The sequence below is a fragment of the Camelina sativa genome, chromosome 1 (assembly GCF_030686135.1).
Source record: "Camelina sativa cultivar CO46 ecotype springtype chromosome 1, ASM3068613v1".
NCBI lineage: Eukaryota > Viridiplantae > Streptophyta > Magnoliopsida > Brassicales > Brassicaceae > Camelina > Camelina sativa.
Window position 1 is genome coordinate 13,244,911 of NC_141880.1, and position 19,172 is coordinate 13,264,082.

General features: G+C 43.8%; 1 non-coding gene and 1 pseudogene across 1 annotated transcript; both read left to right on the plus strand.

The window, feature by feature from the left end:
* The first annotated feature begins 5,936 nt into the window (after nt 1-5,936).
* Nucleotides 5,937-7,079, plus strand: LOC147949866 (uncharacterized; annotated as a pseudogene).
* A 5,860-nt stretch (nt 7,080-12,939) lies between these two features.
* LOC147949867 (small nucleolar RNA R71) lies at nt 12,940-13,046 on the plus strand. The gene has a single exon (XR_015565488.1). It is a non-coding gene; the product is annotated as a small nucleolar RNA R71 (small nucleolar RNA).
* The last annotated feature ends 6,126 nt before the right edge of the window (nt 13,047-19,172 follow it).

Consider the following 19,172-nt stretch of genomic DNA (forward strand, 5'->3'; position numbering starts at 1 on the left):
TCCCAAGCCACAAGAAAGCTTCCTAACGCCTCATATAACATTCTAACAAGCCTAACAACACATAAACAAACAGATCAGAGAAATCTCCAGCTTAGATAAGCCATGGTCATTCACTTACCTTTGCCAAGATGAATCTGAACCTCAAACAAGCAAAACAATGCTCCTAGGGAGCTCCTACAACGATCCCATCTACAGATCTCTACAGGAACAGCCTCAAGTCTCCAGAAAACTCCAAAAACACCAAGAATACTCTTCTCTCTTCTCTTTTCTCTCAAAAACTGCCAAAGTCGTCTAATGAGAGAAATGAACGACTTAAGGGTTTTTCCCCTTTCCCTTTGCCCAAAACGCAGCGTTTAACTTAAGTCAAAACGCAGGACATTGAATCAGCATCGACTGATGCTCCTCCAGCATCGATCGATGCACATCCCAAACCGGGATTCCGGTTCGCGGATGTTACAATTCTCCCCCACCAATTTAGATTCGTCCTCATATCTCAAACAACACTCAGCCAAGGACTCTCGTGCTACCGTCTCCACGGCCCGCACTCCTCTGACCGATATACGAAATGTCACCTCTAGGCGATAGTCTCACGCTCGAGGCATTATTTGCTCTCGACTTTTGGACTCTCCTTTTTACTCACAGGTCTAAACCTTGAGTTTTTATTGGCTCCTCATCAGACCGAAGTCTGCATGCCATAATATTGGCTCCTCACCGGGCCTAAGTCCGCCTGCCATAATATATATAAGGGAGTCCAATACTCGTCTCTCGGGTTGCCACCCTACAGCGCGCCCCCGGATCATCATCCGAAGTCGATATATCAGCCATACTCCCAAGCCACAAAGTCTTAGAATATAACGGTACTAGGAGAACCTAAGTTCCCCAAGAGTCGCGAGCAAACAATTCCGAACACGTCTGAGTCCTATTCCTATCCAGGTTTCCTTTCCGTGGCTCGCTTAAGACAACACGATGTCCTACCAACCACATATCCCCTCACTGGAATACCTCATGACCACACAAGGATCATCTCTCTGCCCAACGGGCCGCCACAAAGGCCAAGCAAATGTCCTAAACAGGACCGCCACCAAGGCCAAACAAATGTCCTAAACAGGACCGCCACCAAGGCCAAACAAATGTCCTAAACAGGACTGCCACCAAGGCCAAACAAATGTCCTAAAAAGGACCGCCACCAAGGCCACTCTTCCCGAAGGACCGTCACAAAGACCATTTGTCCCGAAGGACCGCCTCAACAGTCACTCTAGCTAAACAGTCCACCACAAAAACAACACAATTGGCTAAACAGCCCGCCCCAAAGGCCACACAATGGCTAAACAGCCCGCCACAAAGGCCACACAATGGCTAAACAGCCCGCCACAAAGGCCACACAACGGCTAAACAGCCCGCCACAAAGGCCACACAATAACTCAAAAGACTGCCACACACGGCGCAACGAATCAAAAGTCCGCCACTAAGGCGACACAAGCCCCTACAAGGCCCTCTGCCACTAAAAAATGGACAAATTCGAACTTACAAAAGACTTTCCATTTTTAGCACTTCCCACTTCTGGAAACTTTCCACTTATAAAAACTTCTAAAACAGGAAACTTTCCTCCAACACACTACCTCGCGGATACTTTGTACCCCAAACACCACCTCATCTTGTTACTTAGTCGCACAACCAACCACCCCAAGCGACAAAGTAAACAAGCGAGATGGGCTGGAATACTCCATTCCCGCTCCAGCAACGAATTACAGATGGGACCAGGCTAGGCAAGCTCAAGTCTCGGCTTGCTTCTCATACCACTTCTTAAACCTTGCCATCATCCTCGCCTCAGGCTCCCAAGTCTGCTCCTCAACACCTCCAAAGGTCCTTGATCCTCCTCCCGAGAACCCTCACTGGTCTCACCTCCAAAGTCATGTTAGGCTGAAGATCCTCAGGAATCTTAGCCAACAACTGATCATCCTTGCGGAGACACTTCCGCAACATAGACACATGGAAAACTTATGGAATGCACACATAACCTCAGGTAACTCCTGTCTATATGCCACTGGTCCAACTCGCTCAATCACTCTGAACGGTCCCATATACCTCGGACTCAACTTAGTCTCAGTCAATGACCTGTTCGGACCCCGCAACATGGCCATCTTGAGGTACACTCTATCTCCAACCTGAAACTCAAGATCTCTCCTCCTCCTATCGGCATAACTCTCTCTGCCGATCCTGAGTTTCCTTCATGTTCAGCTTGAGAACCCGAATCTTCTTCGAGGTCTCCTGAACAAAATCTGCCCCGTACATGCTCCTCTCCCCCACCTGAGTCCAGCTTAACGGTGTACGACACGGCCTCCCATACAAAGCCTTAGAAGGTGCCATGCCAATACTCGCCTGGTAACTGTTGTTATAAGCAAACTGTACCAAGCTCAAATGATCTGCCCAATGGCCACCCCAATCCAGCACACACATCCTCAGCAAATCCTCCAACGTCTGGATTGTCCTCTCTGACTGTCCATCTGTCTGGGGATGATAAGTTGTACTTATATGCACCTTAGTGCCCATCTCTGACTGAAATGCCCTCCAGAACACCGAAGTGAACTTGGAATCCCTATCAAACACAATACTCGCTGGCATCCCATGCAACCTGACTATCTCCTTCACATACTTCTTAGCCAAGACTGTTGCTCCATCAGTCTTCTTAATGGCCAGAAAGTGTGCCGACTTAGTCAACTGGTCCACAATGACCCAAATAGCATCAAACGTCCTGGACACTGGAAAACCTTCCACGAAGTCCATAGTAATCATATCCCACTTCCACTCTGGAATGGAAAGACTCTTCAGCAAACCACCTGGTACCTGATGCTCAGCCTTCACTAACTGATACACATCGCACCTCGTAACCCAACTAGCCATGTCCTTCTTCATCCGGACCCAGTGATAGTACCTCTTGAGATCTCGGTACATCTTAGTCCCTCTTGGATGAATAGAGAACATGCTAGCATGAACCTCTCTCAGAATCTCCTGCCTCAACTCCTCAATCCCTGCTGCAGTCTGAACCAGCTCGGCACGCGTAGCGTAACTCCGCCTCTACAGTGAACCCTCAAGTCATCACGTAGGGCTCTCAAAAACCTCCTGATCTGAGCCTCCTTAGACTCCATATCCCGACCCCCATACCTCAGAAGTCGACTGAACTCCAAGTCAAGCTCCCGCACTGACCGAGTTCCCTGAGCTAGCTGAAGGAACTGCACCTCCAACCTATCGAGTGCCTCTCTAGGGAAATACTTGCAGTTAAACTCCAAGACAAAGTCAGCCCAAGACATCTCCCTCTGCACTCTCCTGGTTGCCACATAACTCCTTCACAACTGAGCATCACCAATCAAATGGTGGACCCCAATGTCCACCCAAAACTCCTCAGGACATCTCAGAGTATGGAAGTTACGTTCCACACTCGTCCTCCACGCCTCCTCAGTGGTAGGATCAATACCTCCCGAAAACCGCTCGGTATGAATATGACCCATCTCTGTCAGCATGTTGATATAACGAGAATGGACCCATCTCTGTCAGCATGTTGATATAACGAGAATATGACCCATCTCTGCCGCTCCTCCACCCCCACTGGTGGCACAACCTGAGCCTAAGACGGTGCCACATGCGGCAACCGCGCTATCAACTGTGAAAGCAAACCCGCAAGGTCGACACCCGGGACTCCACCCACTAGGACTCCCGCACCTGGGGCCCTAACATCACTGGCTACTGGAGCATTAGCACCGCCCCCTCCGACCACACTCACGGAATCCCCCTGGACACCCTGCGACTCGCCGTCACCCTCTGCTGTCACACTCTTGTCCTCGGTCTCACTAACCACTGGGGCTCTCCCCCTACCACAACCACGTCCGCGTCCACAGCCACGACCAGAAACAGCATCCTCTCTAACCATCTGCACTACCATGAACAAAAGGCTAAGCACACATTTAACAGAACACAAAAACATAAACTCACCGTGGAATCACACTATAGGCTCGAAGAGGATGTTCTAGGACTCCATGCCACACACAATTGACTAACTCTCATAATCAATCAAGACATGCAATCCCAACATCAACAACAGAAACCTAGTGAACCCAAACCTAGAACTGTAAGGGCTGTGATACCAAACTGAAACGACCTGACCCGTTTTTTTTTAATAAATAATAAATAATAAATACACTACAGCTAGTGATCCTATACCCACTAGCCACCTAACCACAAACACAACCAACAGCGGAAATAGCAGATACCAATAATTAATTCAATCATAATCCAATAGCCAATATTAATTCCAAATCATAAACTAATGATCCAAACAACATAAACCAGAGAACCAGCAATCCTAAACAACATTCCAGAACTCAACTCTAGCAACCTAACAGAAGCCAAACAACCAAGCGAACCACTAGAACATCCTCCTCTTCATTGCCTTGATTCCACAATCACACTTTGCCTTTACCTGCACCACAAACACAAACTGCAATGCACGAGTATTTTATAAACACAAAGTAAGGCAATCCTCCCATCTACTAGGCTATACACACAAGCAATAGAGATACTCTAACAATCAAGCAACAATCAACAAACAAACCAGGCTCTGCATCAACCAACAGAAAGCTTGCATCGACCGACACCATCAAGGACCAGAATCGACCGACAAAAAGTATGCATCGATCGACACAAGGTTCACTTGCATCGACCGATGCTTCCACTTGCATCAATCAACGCATGCTCGACATCACGCGGAAACCCTAATCGCATCGACCGACGCCTCCACATGGCATCAACCGATGCTCCTAGGTCAATCTGCACCGTCCTCGCACTAGCATCAACCGACACACATAGTGCATCGACCGATGCACTTGTCGAGCATCGTTTTCCCCGAAGCTTCTCATCGGATCTTCGTTCCTGCAACCACAAGAATCGATCCCAAGCCACAAGAAAGCTTCCTAACGCCTCATATAACATTCCTAACAACACATAAACAAACAGATCAGAGAAATCTTCTGCTTAGATAAGCCATGGTCATGCACTTACCTTTGCCAAGATGAATCTGAACCTCAAACAAGCAAAACAACGCTCCTAGGAAGCTCCTAGAACTATCCTAGCTACAGATCTCTACAGGAACAGCCTCAAATCTCCATAAAACTCCAAGAACACTAAGAACACTCTTCTCTCTTCTCTTTTCTCTCAAAAATGGCCAAAGTTGTCTAACGAGACAAAAGAACGACTTAAGGGTTTTTCCCCTTTCCCTTTGCCCAAAACGTAGCATTTAACTTAAGTCAAAACGCAGGACATTGAATCAGCATCGACTGATGCTCCTCCAGCATCGATCGATGCACATCCCAAACCGGGATTCCGGTTTGCGGATGTTACAAGTCTATTCATTTTAAAATAATTATTTTCCATTTCTTAGGCGAGTATCTTTTTCATGTATTAAAGGTCCCTTTTTTTTTTAATTATATATGTTATATGTATTGTACGCTTGTTTCCACATGTATGATAGAGACTTTGGTTTTAGTTATTATGTACATATCTAAAATCCACCTTTTATGCTTCCACACAGTATCTACTCTCACTTTGAGGCTGAGTTATAATAAAGTAATGGCTGAGTTATCACAAGAAACAAACTGAAAATAAATGGCTGATTTATATGACTTAACGGTTGAGTTATGATATTTATAGGGAAACGAAAGGTCTCGTCGATTCATGTGACGGCTGAGTTATTGTAAGATATGACTGAGTTATCACAAGAAACCACCTTACAAGCAAACGATTGATTTATACTTGTTATAGTTTTACGGGAAAACGAAATGTCTCCTCGATGCATGTGACATATGAGTTATAGTGATTTATAAATCCGTGATAGCTGTGTTATCACAAGAAACAATCCTCTCAAAGGTTTTCTTTGGCCACGCGCGATGTTGTACCAAGACGTGATTCAAGAGATCCTCTCTCATTGTTCAGCGACGGAGATTGTAAAATTCCATCTACAAAACAAAGAGTGCAACAAACGAAGTTATGAGTTGAGATTTATCGGTCATCATCTCCATAGAGCCAACTCTGTTTTCGACTATTTTGTTCATTACGAGGACAAATGGTTTAGGTATCGGCCCCATTTTGTCCCCGACGTTGAAGTAGAACAAGAAGAAAAAGAAGATAAAACCCAAATCTCGCTTCAGTTTCTTCCTCAGAACAACGCAAAGATCAAAGCTTGTGATACACATCATGGGATTTTGATCTGTATCGGTGATAGGTTTAAAGGAGCGAAAACGATACCAGAGTACATCGTTTGTAAACCTGCTACAAAGCAGTTCCGGATCATACCAAACCCTAAAACTCGATATATGACGATCGCAACCGGTTTAATGGTGATTTCTTTGAATCCGTTTTGGTATAAGATCATTAGGGTTTCTGAACCAAGGACATGGATGACCAAGTAAGGTTTCTATATTCACAATTGTGAGGTCTTCGATTCTGATTTTTTTGTGTGGAAGCGACTGAATGATTTCGAGTTATCTAAGTTTTTCCCGAGAGAAGCTATACCGGTATCAGCATACGGTTTCTTGCATTGGTTAACAAGGAAGAACAACGTGATCCGGTTCTGTATGCGAACCAAAAATTGGTCTATTTTTTCTGTTCCGGACGTACTATTAGGCGATAGCAGTCTCATCTTGGTCAGCTACGAAGGAAAGCTAGGTGTTACTCAACATTCGGAATCAAGAAACGGAGCTGAGTTATGGGTTTTGGAGAACAATTTGAGAAAGTCTTGGGTAAAAATGGAAGACACTAAAATTACAGCGTTTAAAGGTGAATATGCACAACCCTTTTGGTTCCCAAGTAGCGACGTCGTATCAGTGGCGGCTAGTGATTGGCTCGGTCTCTACAACATGAATAGCAACAACTATCGATATTTGCATAGGGATAATCTGTTCTCGTCCGGCCACCCACCCAGTTATCATCTTATACCTTTCTACTCAAACTACGATAGAGCTTGTTTGGATAAAGATGGAGATGAAAGAAAAGATACTAAAGGAGTGGGAGATGGAGAGAGTAAGCTTTAATATGGTCAAGAGAATAGTAAAAAAACGTAGAAGATGATTGTTAAGTAAGACCTTTTTTGTTGTAATCGGATAGATTATGTGACCGATGAGTTATTGTGATTTATAAATCTGTGATGGCTGAGTTATCACAATAAACAATCTGAAAATAAATGGCTGATTTATTTCAATGTCATGACTGAGTTATAATATTTATAGGAAAACGAAAGGTCTCGTCTATTATTAGGTTAACTTATGACTGAGTTAACCCGCCAAAATATCGCTCTACGGCTGAGTTATTATATTTACGGGAAAACGAAAGGTCATGTGACGGCTGAGTTATAATGCATTATGACTGAGTTATCACAAAAAACAATCAGAAAATAAATGGCTGATATATATGACTTATAAAATTTACGGATAAACGAAAGGTCTCGTCGATTCATATTACGGCTGAGTTATAGTGATTTTTTAAGGACGCGTGGCAAGAAACATTGAATGTTTGCACGGTCTTTTAGACTGATTCTCGGGATGCAGCGAAAGTCCTGCCGCAATCTGATTGGTGGAAAGGGATCGCAGTTGCGTTCCAAGTTTTAGTATAAATAGAGGAAGGGTTGGAAATGTTCAGAGCATTCCTAACTCGAACGAAACTAGCAAAGATGCCAGTGACTACCCGATTTGCATGGTTGAAACGAGCCCGAGAACGGACAGCAGCTGGAGCTAGCGGTTTTGATCCGAATGCGTCGGATAATGCCCCCCCCTCAAGAGGAGACGGAGACGTCTCGATCCCGTGAACTCGTGCCAAGTTTTGATGTCGTCGAGCCGGAAGGGGATCCTTTGCAAAAGGAACTCCGGATGTACCGAGCTCGCCGCAAGAGACTAGGCGCGTATATCAAAGCACTTCGTCTTAAACTTTAGCAAGTCTTTCGGCTCTGCCGATTGGAAGGGACTATCCGAGTCCTGGATGAGCTCATCGCCGAAGGTTTCTTTCTGGCGAAGTGGCACATGACTCGTCTACTTGCTGAGCATTCCTCGTGCGAAGAGCAGGTCTCCCGTATGGTGGTGCCCAACTTACCCAAAGGTGATTACAAACCTTTGGGAGAGTCTAACTTCCTACGCATCACGGACGTCTGGGCCTACCGAGCTTGCGTGGAGAGGCTGAGGCGGTACGTCAACTACTTGGAGTCAACGGACCATTTCTTATGCGAGAGCCATGCCATAGAAGGTCCATGCGCATTCTTGGAGGAGATGGTGTCTGATAGTAGGTTTTTCACCCAGGGTCTCAATTCCCTATGCAGTTGTAGTACAAAGGGTTATCAATCCAAATGGTTGTTTATGCTAGCAGGAAGGATGCAATCAGAACAATGCAAGTCAAGCCAAGCAATTATGGGTTTTATCTAACAATCCTAAAATAATAAAAGAAAAGAGTATAAACAAATAACCACATGACCTAAGCACTCGATGCAAGCATTCGAGTAGAGGATCGGGTGGGGGTGATCGAGTAAGAAAATGAAATATGAACAACTCGAGGGGTTACTCGATGCAGGGTATCGTGTACCTGATCGGGTAAGAGATCGAGTGATGAATGAAAATGCTAGCAATTAAAAGACAAAAACTTCTAAGGATGGGGTAATCGAATCCTAAGTGTTCCTAACCAGTACAGATGCTTTACATGCCTCAAGCAAATATTTCCTAGACAATGAATCTCTAAAATCTTGTTAAAACACTCTCGTGATAAAAACAATCAACCTTGATCACTCCCCTACCCAACTCTCGTTGGAGAAACATGACCAAGCAGGCATTAAGATCCGATTGATTATTGTCAGTAAACCCCTTACTCATCTAATCTCTTAGGCTAAGTGAGTAAACCTCTAGCATTGGTTGATTCAAGCATCTCATCGACACCTCTCGGTGGTAAAACACCTTAGATCTAATCTCATCCTCTCGGTTTGTTGACATCATTAAGAACACTAATCTAGAAGGAAATGTATTAAACATATTCAATCAACTAAGACATCCTAACCGATCAAGAACACAAAATCATCTATCCCATCCCTAGAAACTTTACTTCACTACTTGGAAATCATAACACGAAACAAAACAACAGATATGAAGGAAAATTGCATTATATTAAACGATAAAGTAGAGGGATAAGAGTGCCGAGTGTTGCGTCCTTTGCCAGGTGTTGCGCATCACTTTGCCAAGTGTGGCGCATGAAAATTTTTCACGCCATTTGTCCGCCTAAGTGAAGAAAGAAGAAGACAATTGTTGATCATGCAATTGTATGAGAATCTCGCCCATCTCTCTAAATATACACTCCCACTCCTCTCATTTTTCACTAAGGAAGAAAGAAGAGAAAGAAGAGAAAGGGAGAGAAAGGAGAGAAAAGAGAGAAGAAGGAAGAGAGCAAGATCAAGACTATCAACCATCTAGAGGGTTGCTTCGAAAAGGAACTCGTTGCAACCAAGAAGATGCTTAAAGATTCAAAGTGCTGCCGAGAGAAGAATGTCGCCTAAAGAATCCGACAGCTCAACCTAGGAGATCGCTGGTTTTTTTGTGAGTTCAGGCATATTTCACCGAACTATATGGAGACTAAGGCCACACAATGGCTAAACAGCCCGCCACAAAGGCCACACAATGGCTAAACAGCCTGTCACAAAGGCCACACTAGCCTCTCCAAGGCTCACAACAACTAAAAATAGAAAAATTCTGACTCACATAAAACTTTTCATTTTTAGAACTTCTATTTCAGGAAACTTTCCCTCAACATCATCACAGTCCTAAAGGACTCTTATCAAAGGAAACTTCTTCTCCCGAAGTTCCTTGATCCTCCATCCGAGAACCCTCCCTGGTCTCGCCTACAAAGTCATGTTTGTCTGAAGATCCTCAAGAATATTAGCCAAAAACTGATCATCCTTACGAAGACACTTCCGCAGCATAGACACATGGAAAACCTTATGGAATGCTCGCATAATCTCAAGTAACTCAAATCTATATGCCACTGGTCCAACTCGCTCAATCACTCTGAATAGACCCATATACCTCGGACTCAACTTAGTCAGAGTCAATGACCTGTTCGGACCCCGCAACATGGTCATCTTGAGGTACACTCTATCTCCAACCTGAAACTCCAGATCTCTCCTCCTCCTACCGGCATGACTCCTCTCCCGATCCTGAGCTTCCTTCATGTTAAGCTTGAGAACCCGAATCTCCTCTGAGGTCTCCTGCACAAAATCTGCCCCATACATGCTCCTCTCCCCCACCTGAGTCCAGCATAACGGTGTATGACACGACCTCCCATACAAAACCTCGAAGGAGCCATCTTAATACTCGCCTGGTAACTGTTGTGGTAAGCAAACTCCACCAAGCTCAAGTGATCTGCCCAATGACCACCCCAATCCAGCACACACATCCTCAGCAAATCCTCCAACATCTGGATCGTCCTTTCTGACTGTCCATCTGTCTGGGGATGATAAGCTGTACTCATGTGCACCTTAGTGCCCATCTCTGCCTGAAATACCCTCCAGAACACTGAAGTGAACTTGAAATCCCTATCAGACACAACGCTCGCTGGCACCCCATGCAATTTGACTATTTTCTTCACATACTTCCTAGCCAAGACCGCTGCTCCATCAGTCTTCTTAATGGCCAGAAAATGTGTCGACTTAGTCAACCGGTCCACAATGACCCAAATAGCATCAAACTTCCTGAACGCTGGGAAACCAACTACGAAGTCCATAGTAATCATATCCCACTTCCACTCTGGAATGGGAAGACTCTTCAGCAAACCACCTGGTACCTGATGCTCAGCCTTCACTAGCTGACACACATCGCACCTCGCAACCCAACTATCGACGTCCTTCTTCATCCCGACCCAGTGATAATACCTCTTGAGATCACGGTATATCTTAGTCGCTCCTGGATGAATAGAGAACATGCTCGCATAAGCCTCACTCAAAATCTCCTGCTTCAACTCCTCATCCTTGGGCATACAAATCCGCCCATGCACCAGAATAGTACCTTTAGCCAAAACCTGATACTGTAAATCAACATCCTTTGAGGCATTCACCAGCCTCAAATCTTTCTCCTGAGCCAACTGCACTCTGCTCAACAGATCTGCTCTATCAGCTGCAACCAAACCCAACGGCTCCTGAGAAACCGCACACAAGCTCAACACACTGATCTCTCCTACCAAAGAATCCAAATCCTGCTCCTGAGCCGAAGCCGCCCGCTTCCGACTCAAAGCATCTGCAACCAAGTTAGCCTTACCAGGATGATAGATTATCTCCATATCATAATCCGCCACCAGCTTCATCCACCGCCGCTGCCTCAAGTTCAGCTCGGACCGAATGAATATATACTTCAGGCTCTTATGATCTGTAAACACATGTTCCATTGTACCATAAAGATAAGATCTCCAAATCTTCAGGGCAAAAACCACAACACCCATCTCCAAGTCATGAGTAGATAGTTGTCCTCATGCTTCTGCAACTGCCGTGAAGCATAGGCAATCACCTTCCCATGCTGCATCAACACACACCCCAAACCAACTCTGGATGCATCTGTATAGACCACATCAAATGTAGCATGAGTGTCTTGGCAATGTTTGCTTTCCCTAGGCATTGTTTGGGTAGAGAAAGCTTGACCATCAATGGTTGGCCTTTTTATTCCTTTCTTCATGTTAAATTCCATTTTGAAGTCCTCTCCATTCTCAATGCTAATCTTGTCTTTTTTTCACACTGCACCTACTGTTGCCAAGAATGGCCTTCCTAGGATTAGTGGATCTTCTGGCTCCTTATCCATGTCGAGGATCATGAAATCGGTAGGAACCTCCACTCTGCCGATCCTGAGAGGTAAGTTTTCCAGGATACCAATGGGATGCCTGATTTCCCTATCAGCTAGGACCAAATATAGGCTACTTGGTTTAAAATTTCTGAAACCCATCTTGTTGGCAATTGAAAGTGGCATGATACTGACCGAAGCTCCTAAATCGCACAAGCAATCGTTGAAAATCTGGAGGCCTATTGAACATGGCAAGGTGAAAGAGGCAAGATCCTCCAATTTCTTATTGATCCTTAGTTCAGGATCTAAACACACTCCACTCCTCAGGATCGCATTCCCTATTTATTTGATAGCTTTCTTCACCTCAATCTCCAGCTGAGCTGTTTCTTTGATGATTTCCCCTCGAAGAGCGTGTGGAGGAAAGAGTTTAGGAGGTGGGGCATCAGTTAACGAATCTTAAACCCGTGCTCGAGATTGGTTCTGCGGCCTAGGAGCATAACCTTTGTTGGGCGTTGTTAATCCGCGTAAGTCAGCCTTCTGAGATTGGTTCTGTGATCCTTGATGTGGTTGGAATCCAGGTGGTGCAATTGGTTGGTGGTAATTGCCAGGGTACTGCGGCTTAGGAGCATAACCTTGATTGTATTGGACAAAAGGCTTTTGTTGTCTCTGGTTGCCTTGGATTGCAGATGGGTAGATTTGGTCTTGAGGATTTGCAACATTCGGGTTACGGTATGAGAGATTCGGGTTCAGTTTGTAGTTGTTGTACCCTTTATTGTAACCTCCATGATTGTTGATGTAGTTCACATCCTCTAGCTGAGCATTCATTCCATCTTATTGCTGAAACTGGTCTTCCTCGAAAATGGAATGGACATGTTGATGCTGGTTAAGGAGTTTGTCCAATTTTTCATTTAAGGCATTCATGTCGCGCTTGTACTTGGCATCATCCTCTCCAGAGGATCATATTGAGCTAAGTTCTCCACTAGATCCCAACCTTCATCAACATCCTTGTTGAGAAGATTACCATTACTAGCTGTGTCCAGCAACATCCTTATCTTAGGAACTACACTCGCGGTAAAGTGTACTTAGCAATGAAGCATTTCTGAATCCATGATGCGGGCATCTGCTGGTGTATCACTTAAAACGTTCCCAAGCTTCACCGAATGTCTCATTGCTTTTCTGAACAAAGCTGGAGATGTCGTTTTGCAGCTTTGCGGTTCTGGAGTTGGAGAAGAATTTGGAAAGGAACGCCTTTTTGCATGCTTCCCAAGTGGTGATTTCTCCCAAATGTGTGCTTTGTCACCCAAAGAAAATGGGAAAAGCCGGAGTTTGAACCCATCTTCGCTAACTCCATAGATCTTGGTTAGGCTACAGAGCCTATAAAACCATCAAGATGGTCCAATAGATCCTCCATTGGTAGTCCATGAAACTTGTTGCTCTGTATCATCTAGATGAGTCTACTCTTGATCTCAAAATTGTTTTTTTGAACAGCAGGTGGCACAATACCATGTCTTTGAGTGTGAGTAGATGGAGCATCTCTTGCTCCTATGTTGGTCCTCTTTTGAGGAGGTGGTGGAAAATTCTGATTGTTCATGACCTCCTCAATTGTTGTTGGTTGCGGTTGTGGTACTTGTTGTTGACGGAGTAACCTTGGTCTATCGATGTTTTTGATGAAAGGACTCAAGTGTTGGCTACCCTTGGATCGTGTTTGCATGCAAAATCAGTTAACCGAGTGAGTACACAAAGGTTGGCTCGATCCAGGTGATCGAGTGACAGGTCGGGTGGGTACTCGGGTTGTACCTGAAATGCAAAACGAACGAACACAAAAGTAAACAAGTCAGTTCCAAACCAAAGTATAGAATAGAACTTGATCTAGCAAGTGCTGAAATTTTAAACGTAGCAAATAAAATTCAACCAAATGGCAACGACGCCAAATTGATAACAGGATTTTCACCCAGGGTATCAATTCCCTATGCAATTGTATTACAAAAGGTTATCAATCCAAATGGTTGTTATGCTAGCAAATGAGATAAGATCAGAATAATGTAAGTCTTGCCAAGCAATAATGGGGGATTTATCTAACAACCTAAAGTAAGCAACAGTAAATAAAAGAACAAGTACACATGACCTAAATACTCGATGCAAGCATTCGTTTACAGGATCGGGTGGGATGATTGGATCAAGAAGACAAGGATGAATAGCTTGAAGGTATACACGAAGCTGGTGATCGAGTACCAGTTCGGGTAATGGGTCGAGTTATGAATAAAAAGCTAAACAATCAAGATGCAAAAGCTCCTAAGTATGGGGTAATCGACTCCTAAATGCTCCTGACTGATTTGGGATGTCCTACATGCCTCAAAAAAATATTTTCGAGACAATGAATCTCTTCAATCTTGCTAAAAAACTCTCGTGATAGAAACAATCAAGCTTTGTCACTCCTCAACCTAACTCTCGTTGGAGAAACACAACCAAGCACTCATTACAATTCCATTTATTATTTTCAATAAACTCCTTACACACATAATCTCTTAGGCTAAGTGAGTAAATCTCTAGCATTGATTGATTCAAGCATTTCAACAACATCTCTCGATGGCAAAACACCCTAGATCTAGTCTCAACCTCTCGGTCTGAAAATAGCATTAAGAACATCAATCTAAAAGGCAATTTATATAAAATAAACATTCAAGCTAAGACATCCTACCCGATCAAAAGAACATATTTGTCTATCCCATCCCTAGAAACTTTATTTCACGACTCATATCTCATAGTAGAAAGCATGAAAACAAAAATGAATGAAGATTGCATTGTATTGAAAAGAAGATATAAGTAATGAAGTATAGAATCAAAACTAAAAGGAATAGCGAAAGAAACAAAAACGAATCTTAACAAAGTGGAAAAAGTGTTTGAGTCGCTCAAATCTCTCTCTTAGAAGCTCTCGCTCTCTGGTTTGAGTGACTGCGGCGTGCTCGGGCGAAAGGAAGAAGAGGGGGGTTTATATATGGAAACCCTTTTAACCTAGCTTCTCAGTCCTTCCCGAGGGTCTGCTCGAGGTGGTGCACGAGGATCTAGTCGGGTAACTCTTCGGGTAGGTCTTCGGGTTGTTCTTCCTACTCTTAGATCCTCTTTGATCGGGTTGAGGTTCTGACTGTTCTTCTTGCACAACTGCTCCTTTGGGTACATGTTCGGGTTTGACCATGTTTTACCCCATTTTAGGCTCTAAAGCACCTGTTTTCATCCAAAATGCACAAATGCAACAATGCAGCACCCTAAATGGCCTAAATGCAAATTCCTACAGTAAATGACCTAAAAATGCTAAGGTTAGTATATATATAATACAAAATATGGACAAAAATGGGTGTCTAAAACATGTAAATTAGAAAGTAATCACACCCCCAAACTTACATCTTGCTAGTCCTCTAGCAAGGAAGTATGAGGATGAGGTTTTTAAAAATGGGGACTCATAACCTTTTAGTGCTAGGCGAAGGATTCAAGCTATAGTCCTTAAAGATAGTTTAATGGTGCTAAGATCAATCAACATACTTACAAATGTTTTTCTATGCTTATCACCATGCATCAATCTAGTTCATCCTCCAACTAACAATGAAGACTTGCAATTCTAAAGAACATCTCTTTCACATTCATTAAAGTGTTTGGCGAATTCTCGCAAATGGAAAATGAATCAAGCTCAATCGGTTTCAAGGGTAAGACTTCTTGGTAGGTAGGTTTCAAACAATATCTTTAGGTGGCTTACTCTCAAAGGAAGGAATGCTAGACAGTTGTGAAAACTATCTAGGACTGATAACAATTGGGGCATACAAAGCTTAGCTCTTGATGATCTACCATTTTTCTCATTCACTTTCTTTTTATCAAACACCCTAGAGTAAAAATGCCCATAACTTTGATTTTAACTTTTTTTTTTTTTTACAATCCCTAAGATTTTAACTTTGAACAGCTAGCTCGCTTTTACAACAATTTTTTTTCTTTCCTTGCTATACTCCTTTTTTTTTTTGTTCTCTCTTTTTTTTTTTTTCTAGGAGGCTATAGCAAGACTTTTCTCTCCTTTTTTTTTACTTAGAGACTTAGGGATAATTAAACAACTTTGCCCATAAGCTTAGGGACTTTCTTGTTTAGTTTCTATTTTATTACTCAACTCAACCCAAATAAACATCCTAACCACCTATCTTTCAAAACAGATTCTAATAGCTAGTCCAAATGATTCTAAACTTAGCTAAAACAAGAGCCAGGTCTTTGTCGTTCTCAATACTCTCAAGGTTTCACAACCTATAACACAATGAAAAGGCCTCACTCAACAATTCACAACAAGGCTTGAAAGAAAAGGTTTGGGTTTAAGGGTAGGGAGAAACAATTTCGGGTTCAGCGAAAAGATTGGCAAAAATAGAGTGTTAACCCGAGTTTAGAGTTACCATGAGCAAGCATTCGAATTCCATAAGCAAGATAATTTATGTTCAGGTTAAGTCCAATAATATAGAGATGATACAATGTTCAAGCAAGTTTCACACAAGTGGAAGAAGCTTTCAAAAGAAACAAGGTTTTAAACAAAGATTTTTCATTTTTTTTCCAAAGATTGATCTAGCAACAATGAACTGTGATTAAGGGCTATAACTTCAATCCTAAGGTTGGACTTTAAACAAGGTAGTTTTAATCATTGTCCCCTAATATGCATATGCAACAGTTCTATATGAAGTAATCTAGACTCAATCCTAATATGTAAATGCAACTATATGAACACTCTTTTTTTTTAATCTATAAAAAATTTCAATTTTTTTTGGGGTTTTTATGCAAATAAATGCAGACTCAAATGAATAAAACTAGTATGCAAAAATTTGAAATAAGAAAATAAGAAAATAAAACACAATGTTAAATACATTCTCATACCCTCCCCCAAACTTAAATTACACAGTCCCTTGTGTAAATAAAAGTCTGAAAAAGAAATTTGAGAATCACACAAAGAAAATGAAACAAAATGCAATGGTATAAACAATGGTTTGGATGAAAGTGTTACCTCATGGGTTGGTAAAGAAGGAGGTTGTGGCTGCCTCCATGCTCGCCAAAGTGTACCCAGGATCGTCACCGGCTTCAGCAGGTGCCGGGATTTGCTTGTCAGAGAGCTCGATTATGTGCACGGACGACCTGCTCGAACCAGCATCCGAGGGGTTGATCGGGTAGGGCATCGCGTAGCTCACCGGGTACGGTATTGGGTAATACAATGGGTATGGTGGTATTGGTCCAGAATGGTCACCTGTGTAGCTGCTCATAGGATGCATCGTGTATGGCATAGTGTACGACATCTGGTAAGGCTGAGGGAAGATACCTGAGTGGTCACCCGAGTGTGTGTTCGATGGAGGCATCAGATAGGGCATCGTGTACCCTGTCGGGTGAGGTGTCGGATAGGCATCTGAGTGGCTTCTTCGTGACCTATAAGGTCTCGTAACAGCCTCCTCTGTCTGTGGCTCGTATGATTATGCCCTATGAGGCTCTGCAGGTGCCAAACCTCAGATTCCTCTTAGTGGTCCACTCCTCTGAGGCATAGCTTGCCTTGTCTTGCAACTCCCTAATCTGTCCTCCCATCACCTTTATTGTGTCGGTGAGGTACTTTACCTTCCTTGCTAAGAACTTGTTCATCCTCTTCAATCACCCGATTCTTTTATGAGCTTCTCTTACTCCCACCGGTTTGCTTTTGAGAGCAAACATACTCCTCAAAGTCGTAATCCTCTGAATCACCTCCCTGACCTTGCCTTGTTGGCTCTCTCTCTTCAGCTTCGGATTCCCCCTCAGGGTTGTACAAGTCTTCCAATGGTGGCATGAAGTCTATGTTCGCCGCAAGCCGGATTTTTGTGCACACTACGTTTGGCAGGATCATTTGAGTAGCTCCGACTCCCAGATGAACGAACTTGAAGAGTTAACTATCATTTGTCCTCTCATAAGCCAAGAATCTCGCCAAAGTGAGGTATTCGATATTTAGCCATCTCGGCTCTTGTGCCACTCCCTTCAGGGGCACATCGCAGGCTACCAAAAATTGTGTAACTAAACCTCTTATGGAGATCTCTCTAGATCCTTTCCGCCTCTCAGTTTTCGTTGCCCAGAATTTCAGATACAAGAACTGATCAAGCAGCACAAAAACCAAGCTAGGTTCCGCAACATCCCCTACTAGTGGTCTACCATCTCTAGTGTTATCCAAAATCCCACACAAGGATATATCTAGCAGTTGGAGCTAATGATCATTCACATTCCCAGTTTCCTTCCTAGCAAATAAAGTGCAGGCTAGGGACTTGTGGAAATACCTCAAGACATGGATCCTAATTTGAGCAGATTTGGAGATTGTGGATTTGTAGGGAAGCTTATCTCCTATTGTCAGCCATAGGGATCTCATCTCCTCCTTGCTTACCTCTATGTTTTCTCTACTACCAGCCTTGAAACCATACAGCTCCTCCATCTCCTTGAAAGTAAGTCGGTACTCCTTGTTGCGCACGGAGAAGGTGATGAACCCGATCCCCCCCATCGGGTAGCAGCTTTGTGTGGTCTTCAAAAAAGTGTAACCGCAGCGTGGCAAGGAAGTGAACTTTCTCCTCCTCGTAAGCTTCAAGGTTGGCTGCATCATCTAGCCTAGGTGGCACATGTCGAAAAGGAACTCGATATCTCTAGCGATCCCCAACTGTTTCATTGTTTCGGGTTGGGGATAGTAGGTCCCAACAAAGCTCATCTTGCGGAGGACCTTGAAGAGTTTGGCCGGAGTCTCCACTTCTCTTTCCTTCAGCCTCCTAGATGCCATCTTGGTACGTTCTCTCTGCTCCTCTTCATTGTCAGGGCTTTCAACCTCGGTGTCTTGATCTTCTTCTTTCGCCGCTCTCTCAGCTACCTTATCAGCCCTTTCAGAATCTGGTCTCATCCCCCTCACAACCGCGACTCTGCTTCTCAACCGGGAAGCTTGATTCTCCTCCGGTTCTACTCCTTCGGTGTCTGAATCGAGCTCCATTGGATCGGAGACGGTTCTCTTGGAAGTAGACAGGTCCCTACGTCGAGGAGATCAACGGATTGCACTCGCTACTGGGCTAGGAGAGCGAACTTGGATGTCTACACGATCGGGTGCTCGAGTGCATGCTCGGGTGACGCATCGGGTGGGGGATTGGAAACGTCCACTCAGCGGTTGGGAATGTGAAACGTCTCCTCCTCCTTGGGAATCGCGAGCATTGACGCTGTCGTCTCCGGTTCTGGCAGTGGCGGAAGTAGACCTAGATCCCTTCTTTTGATATGTCCTCATCTTTGGAGCCATTGGTGAAACCTTGAAAAGAAAGAAAGACTGAACTCGAGATCAATAGG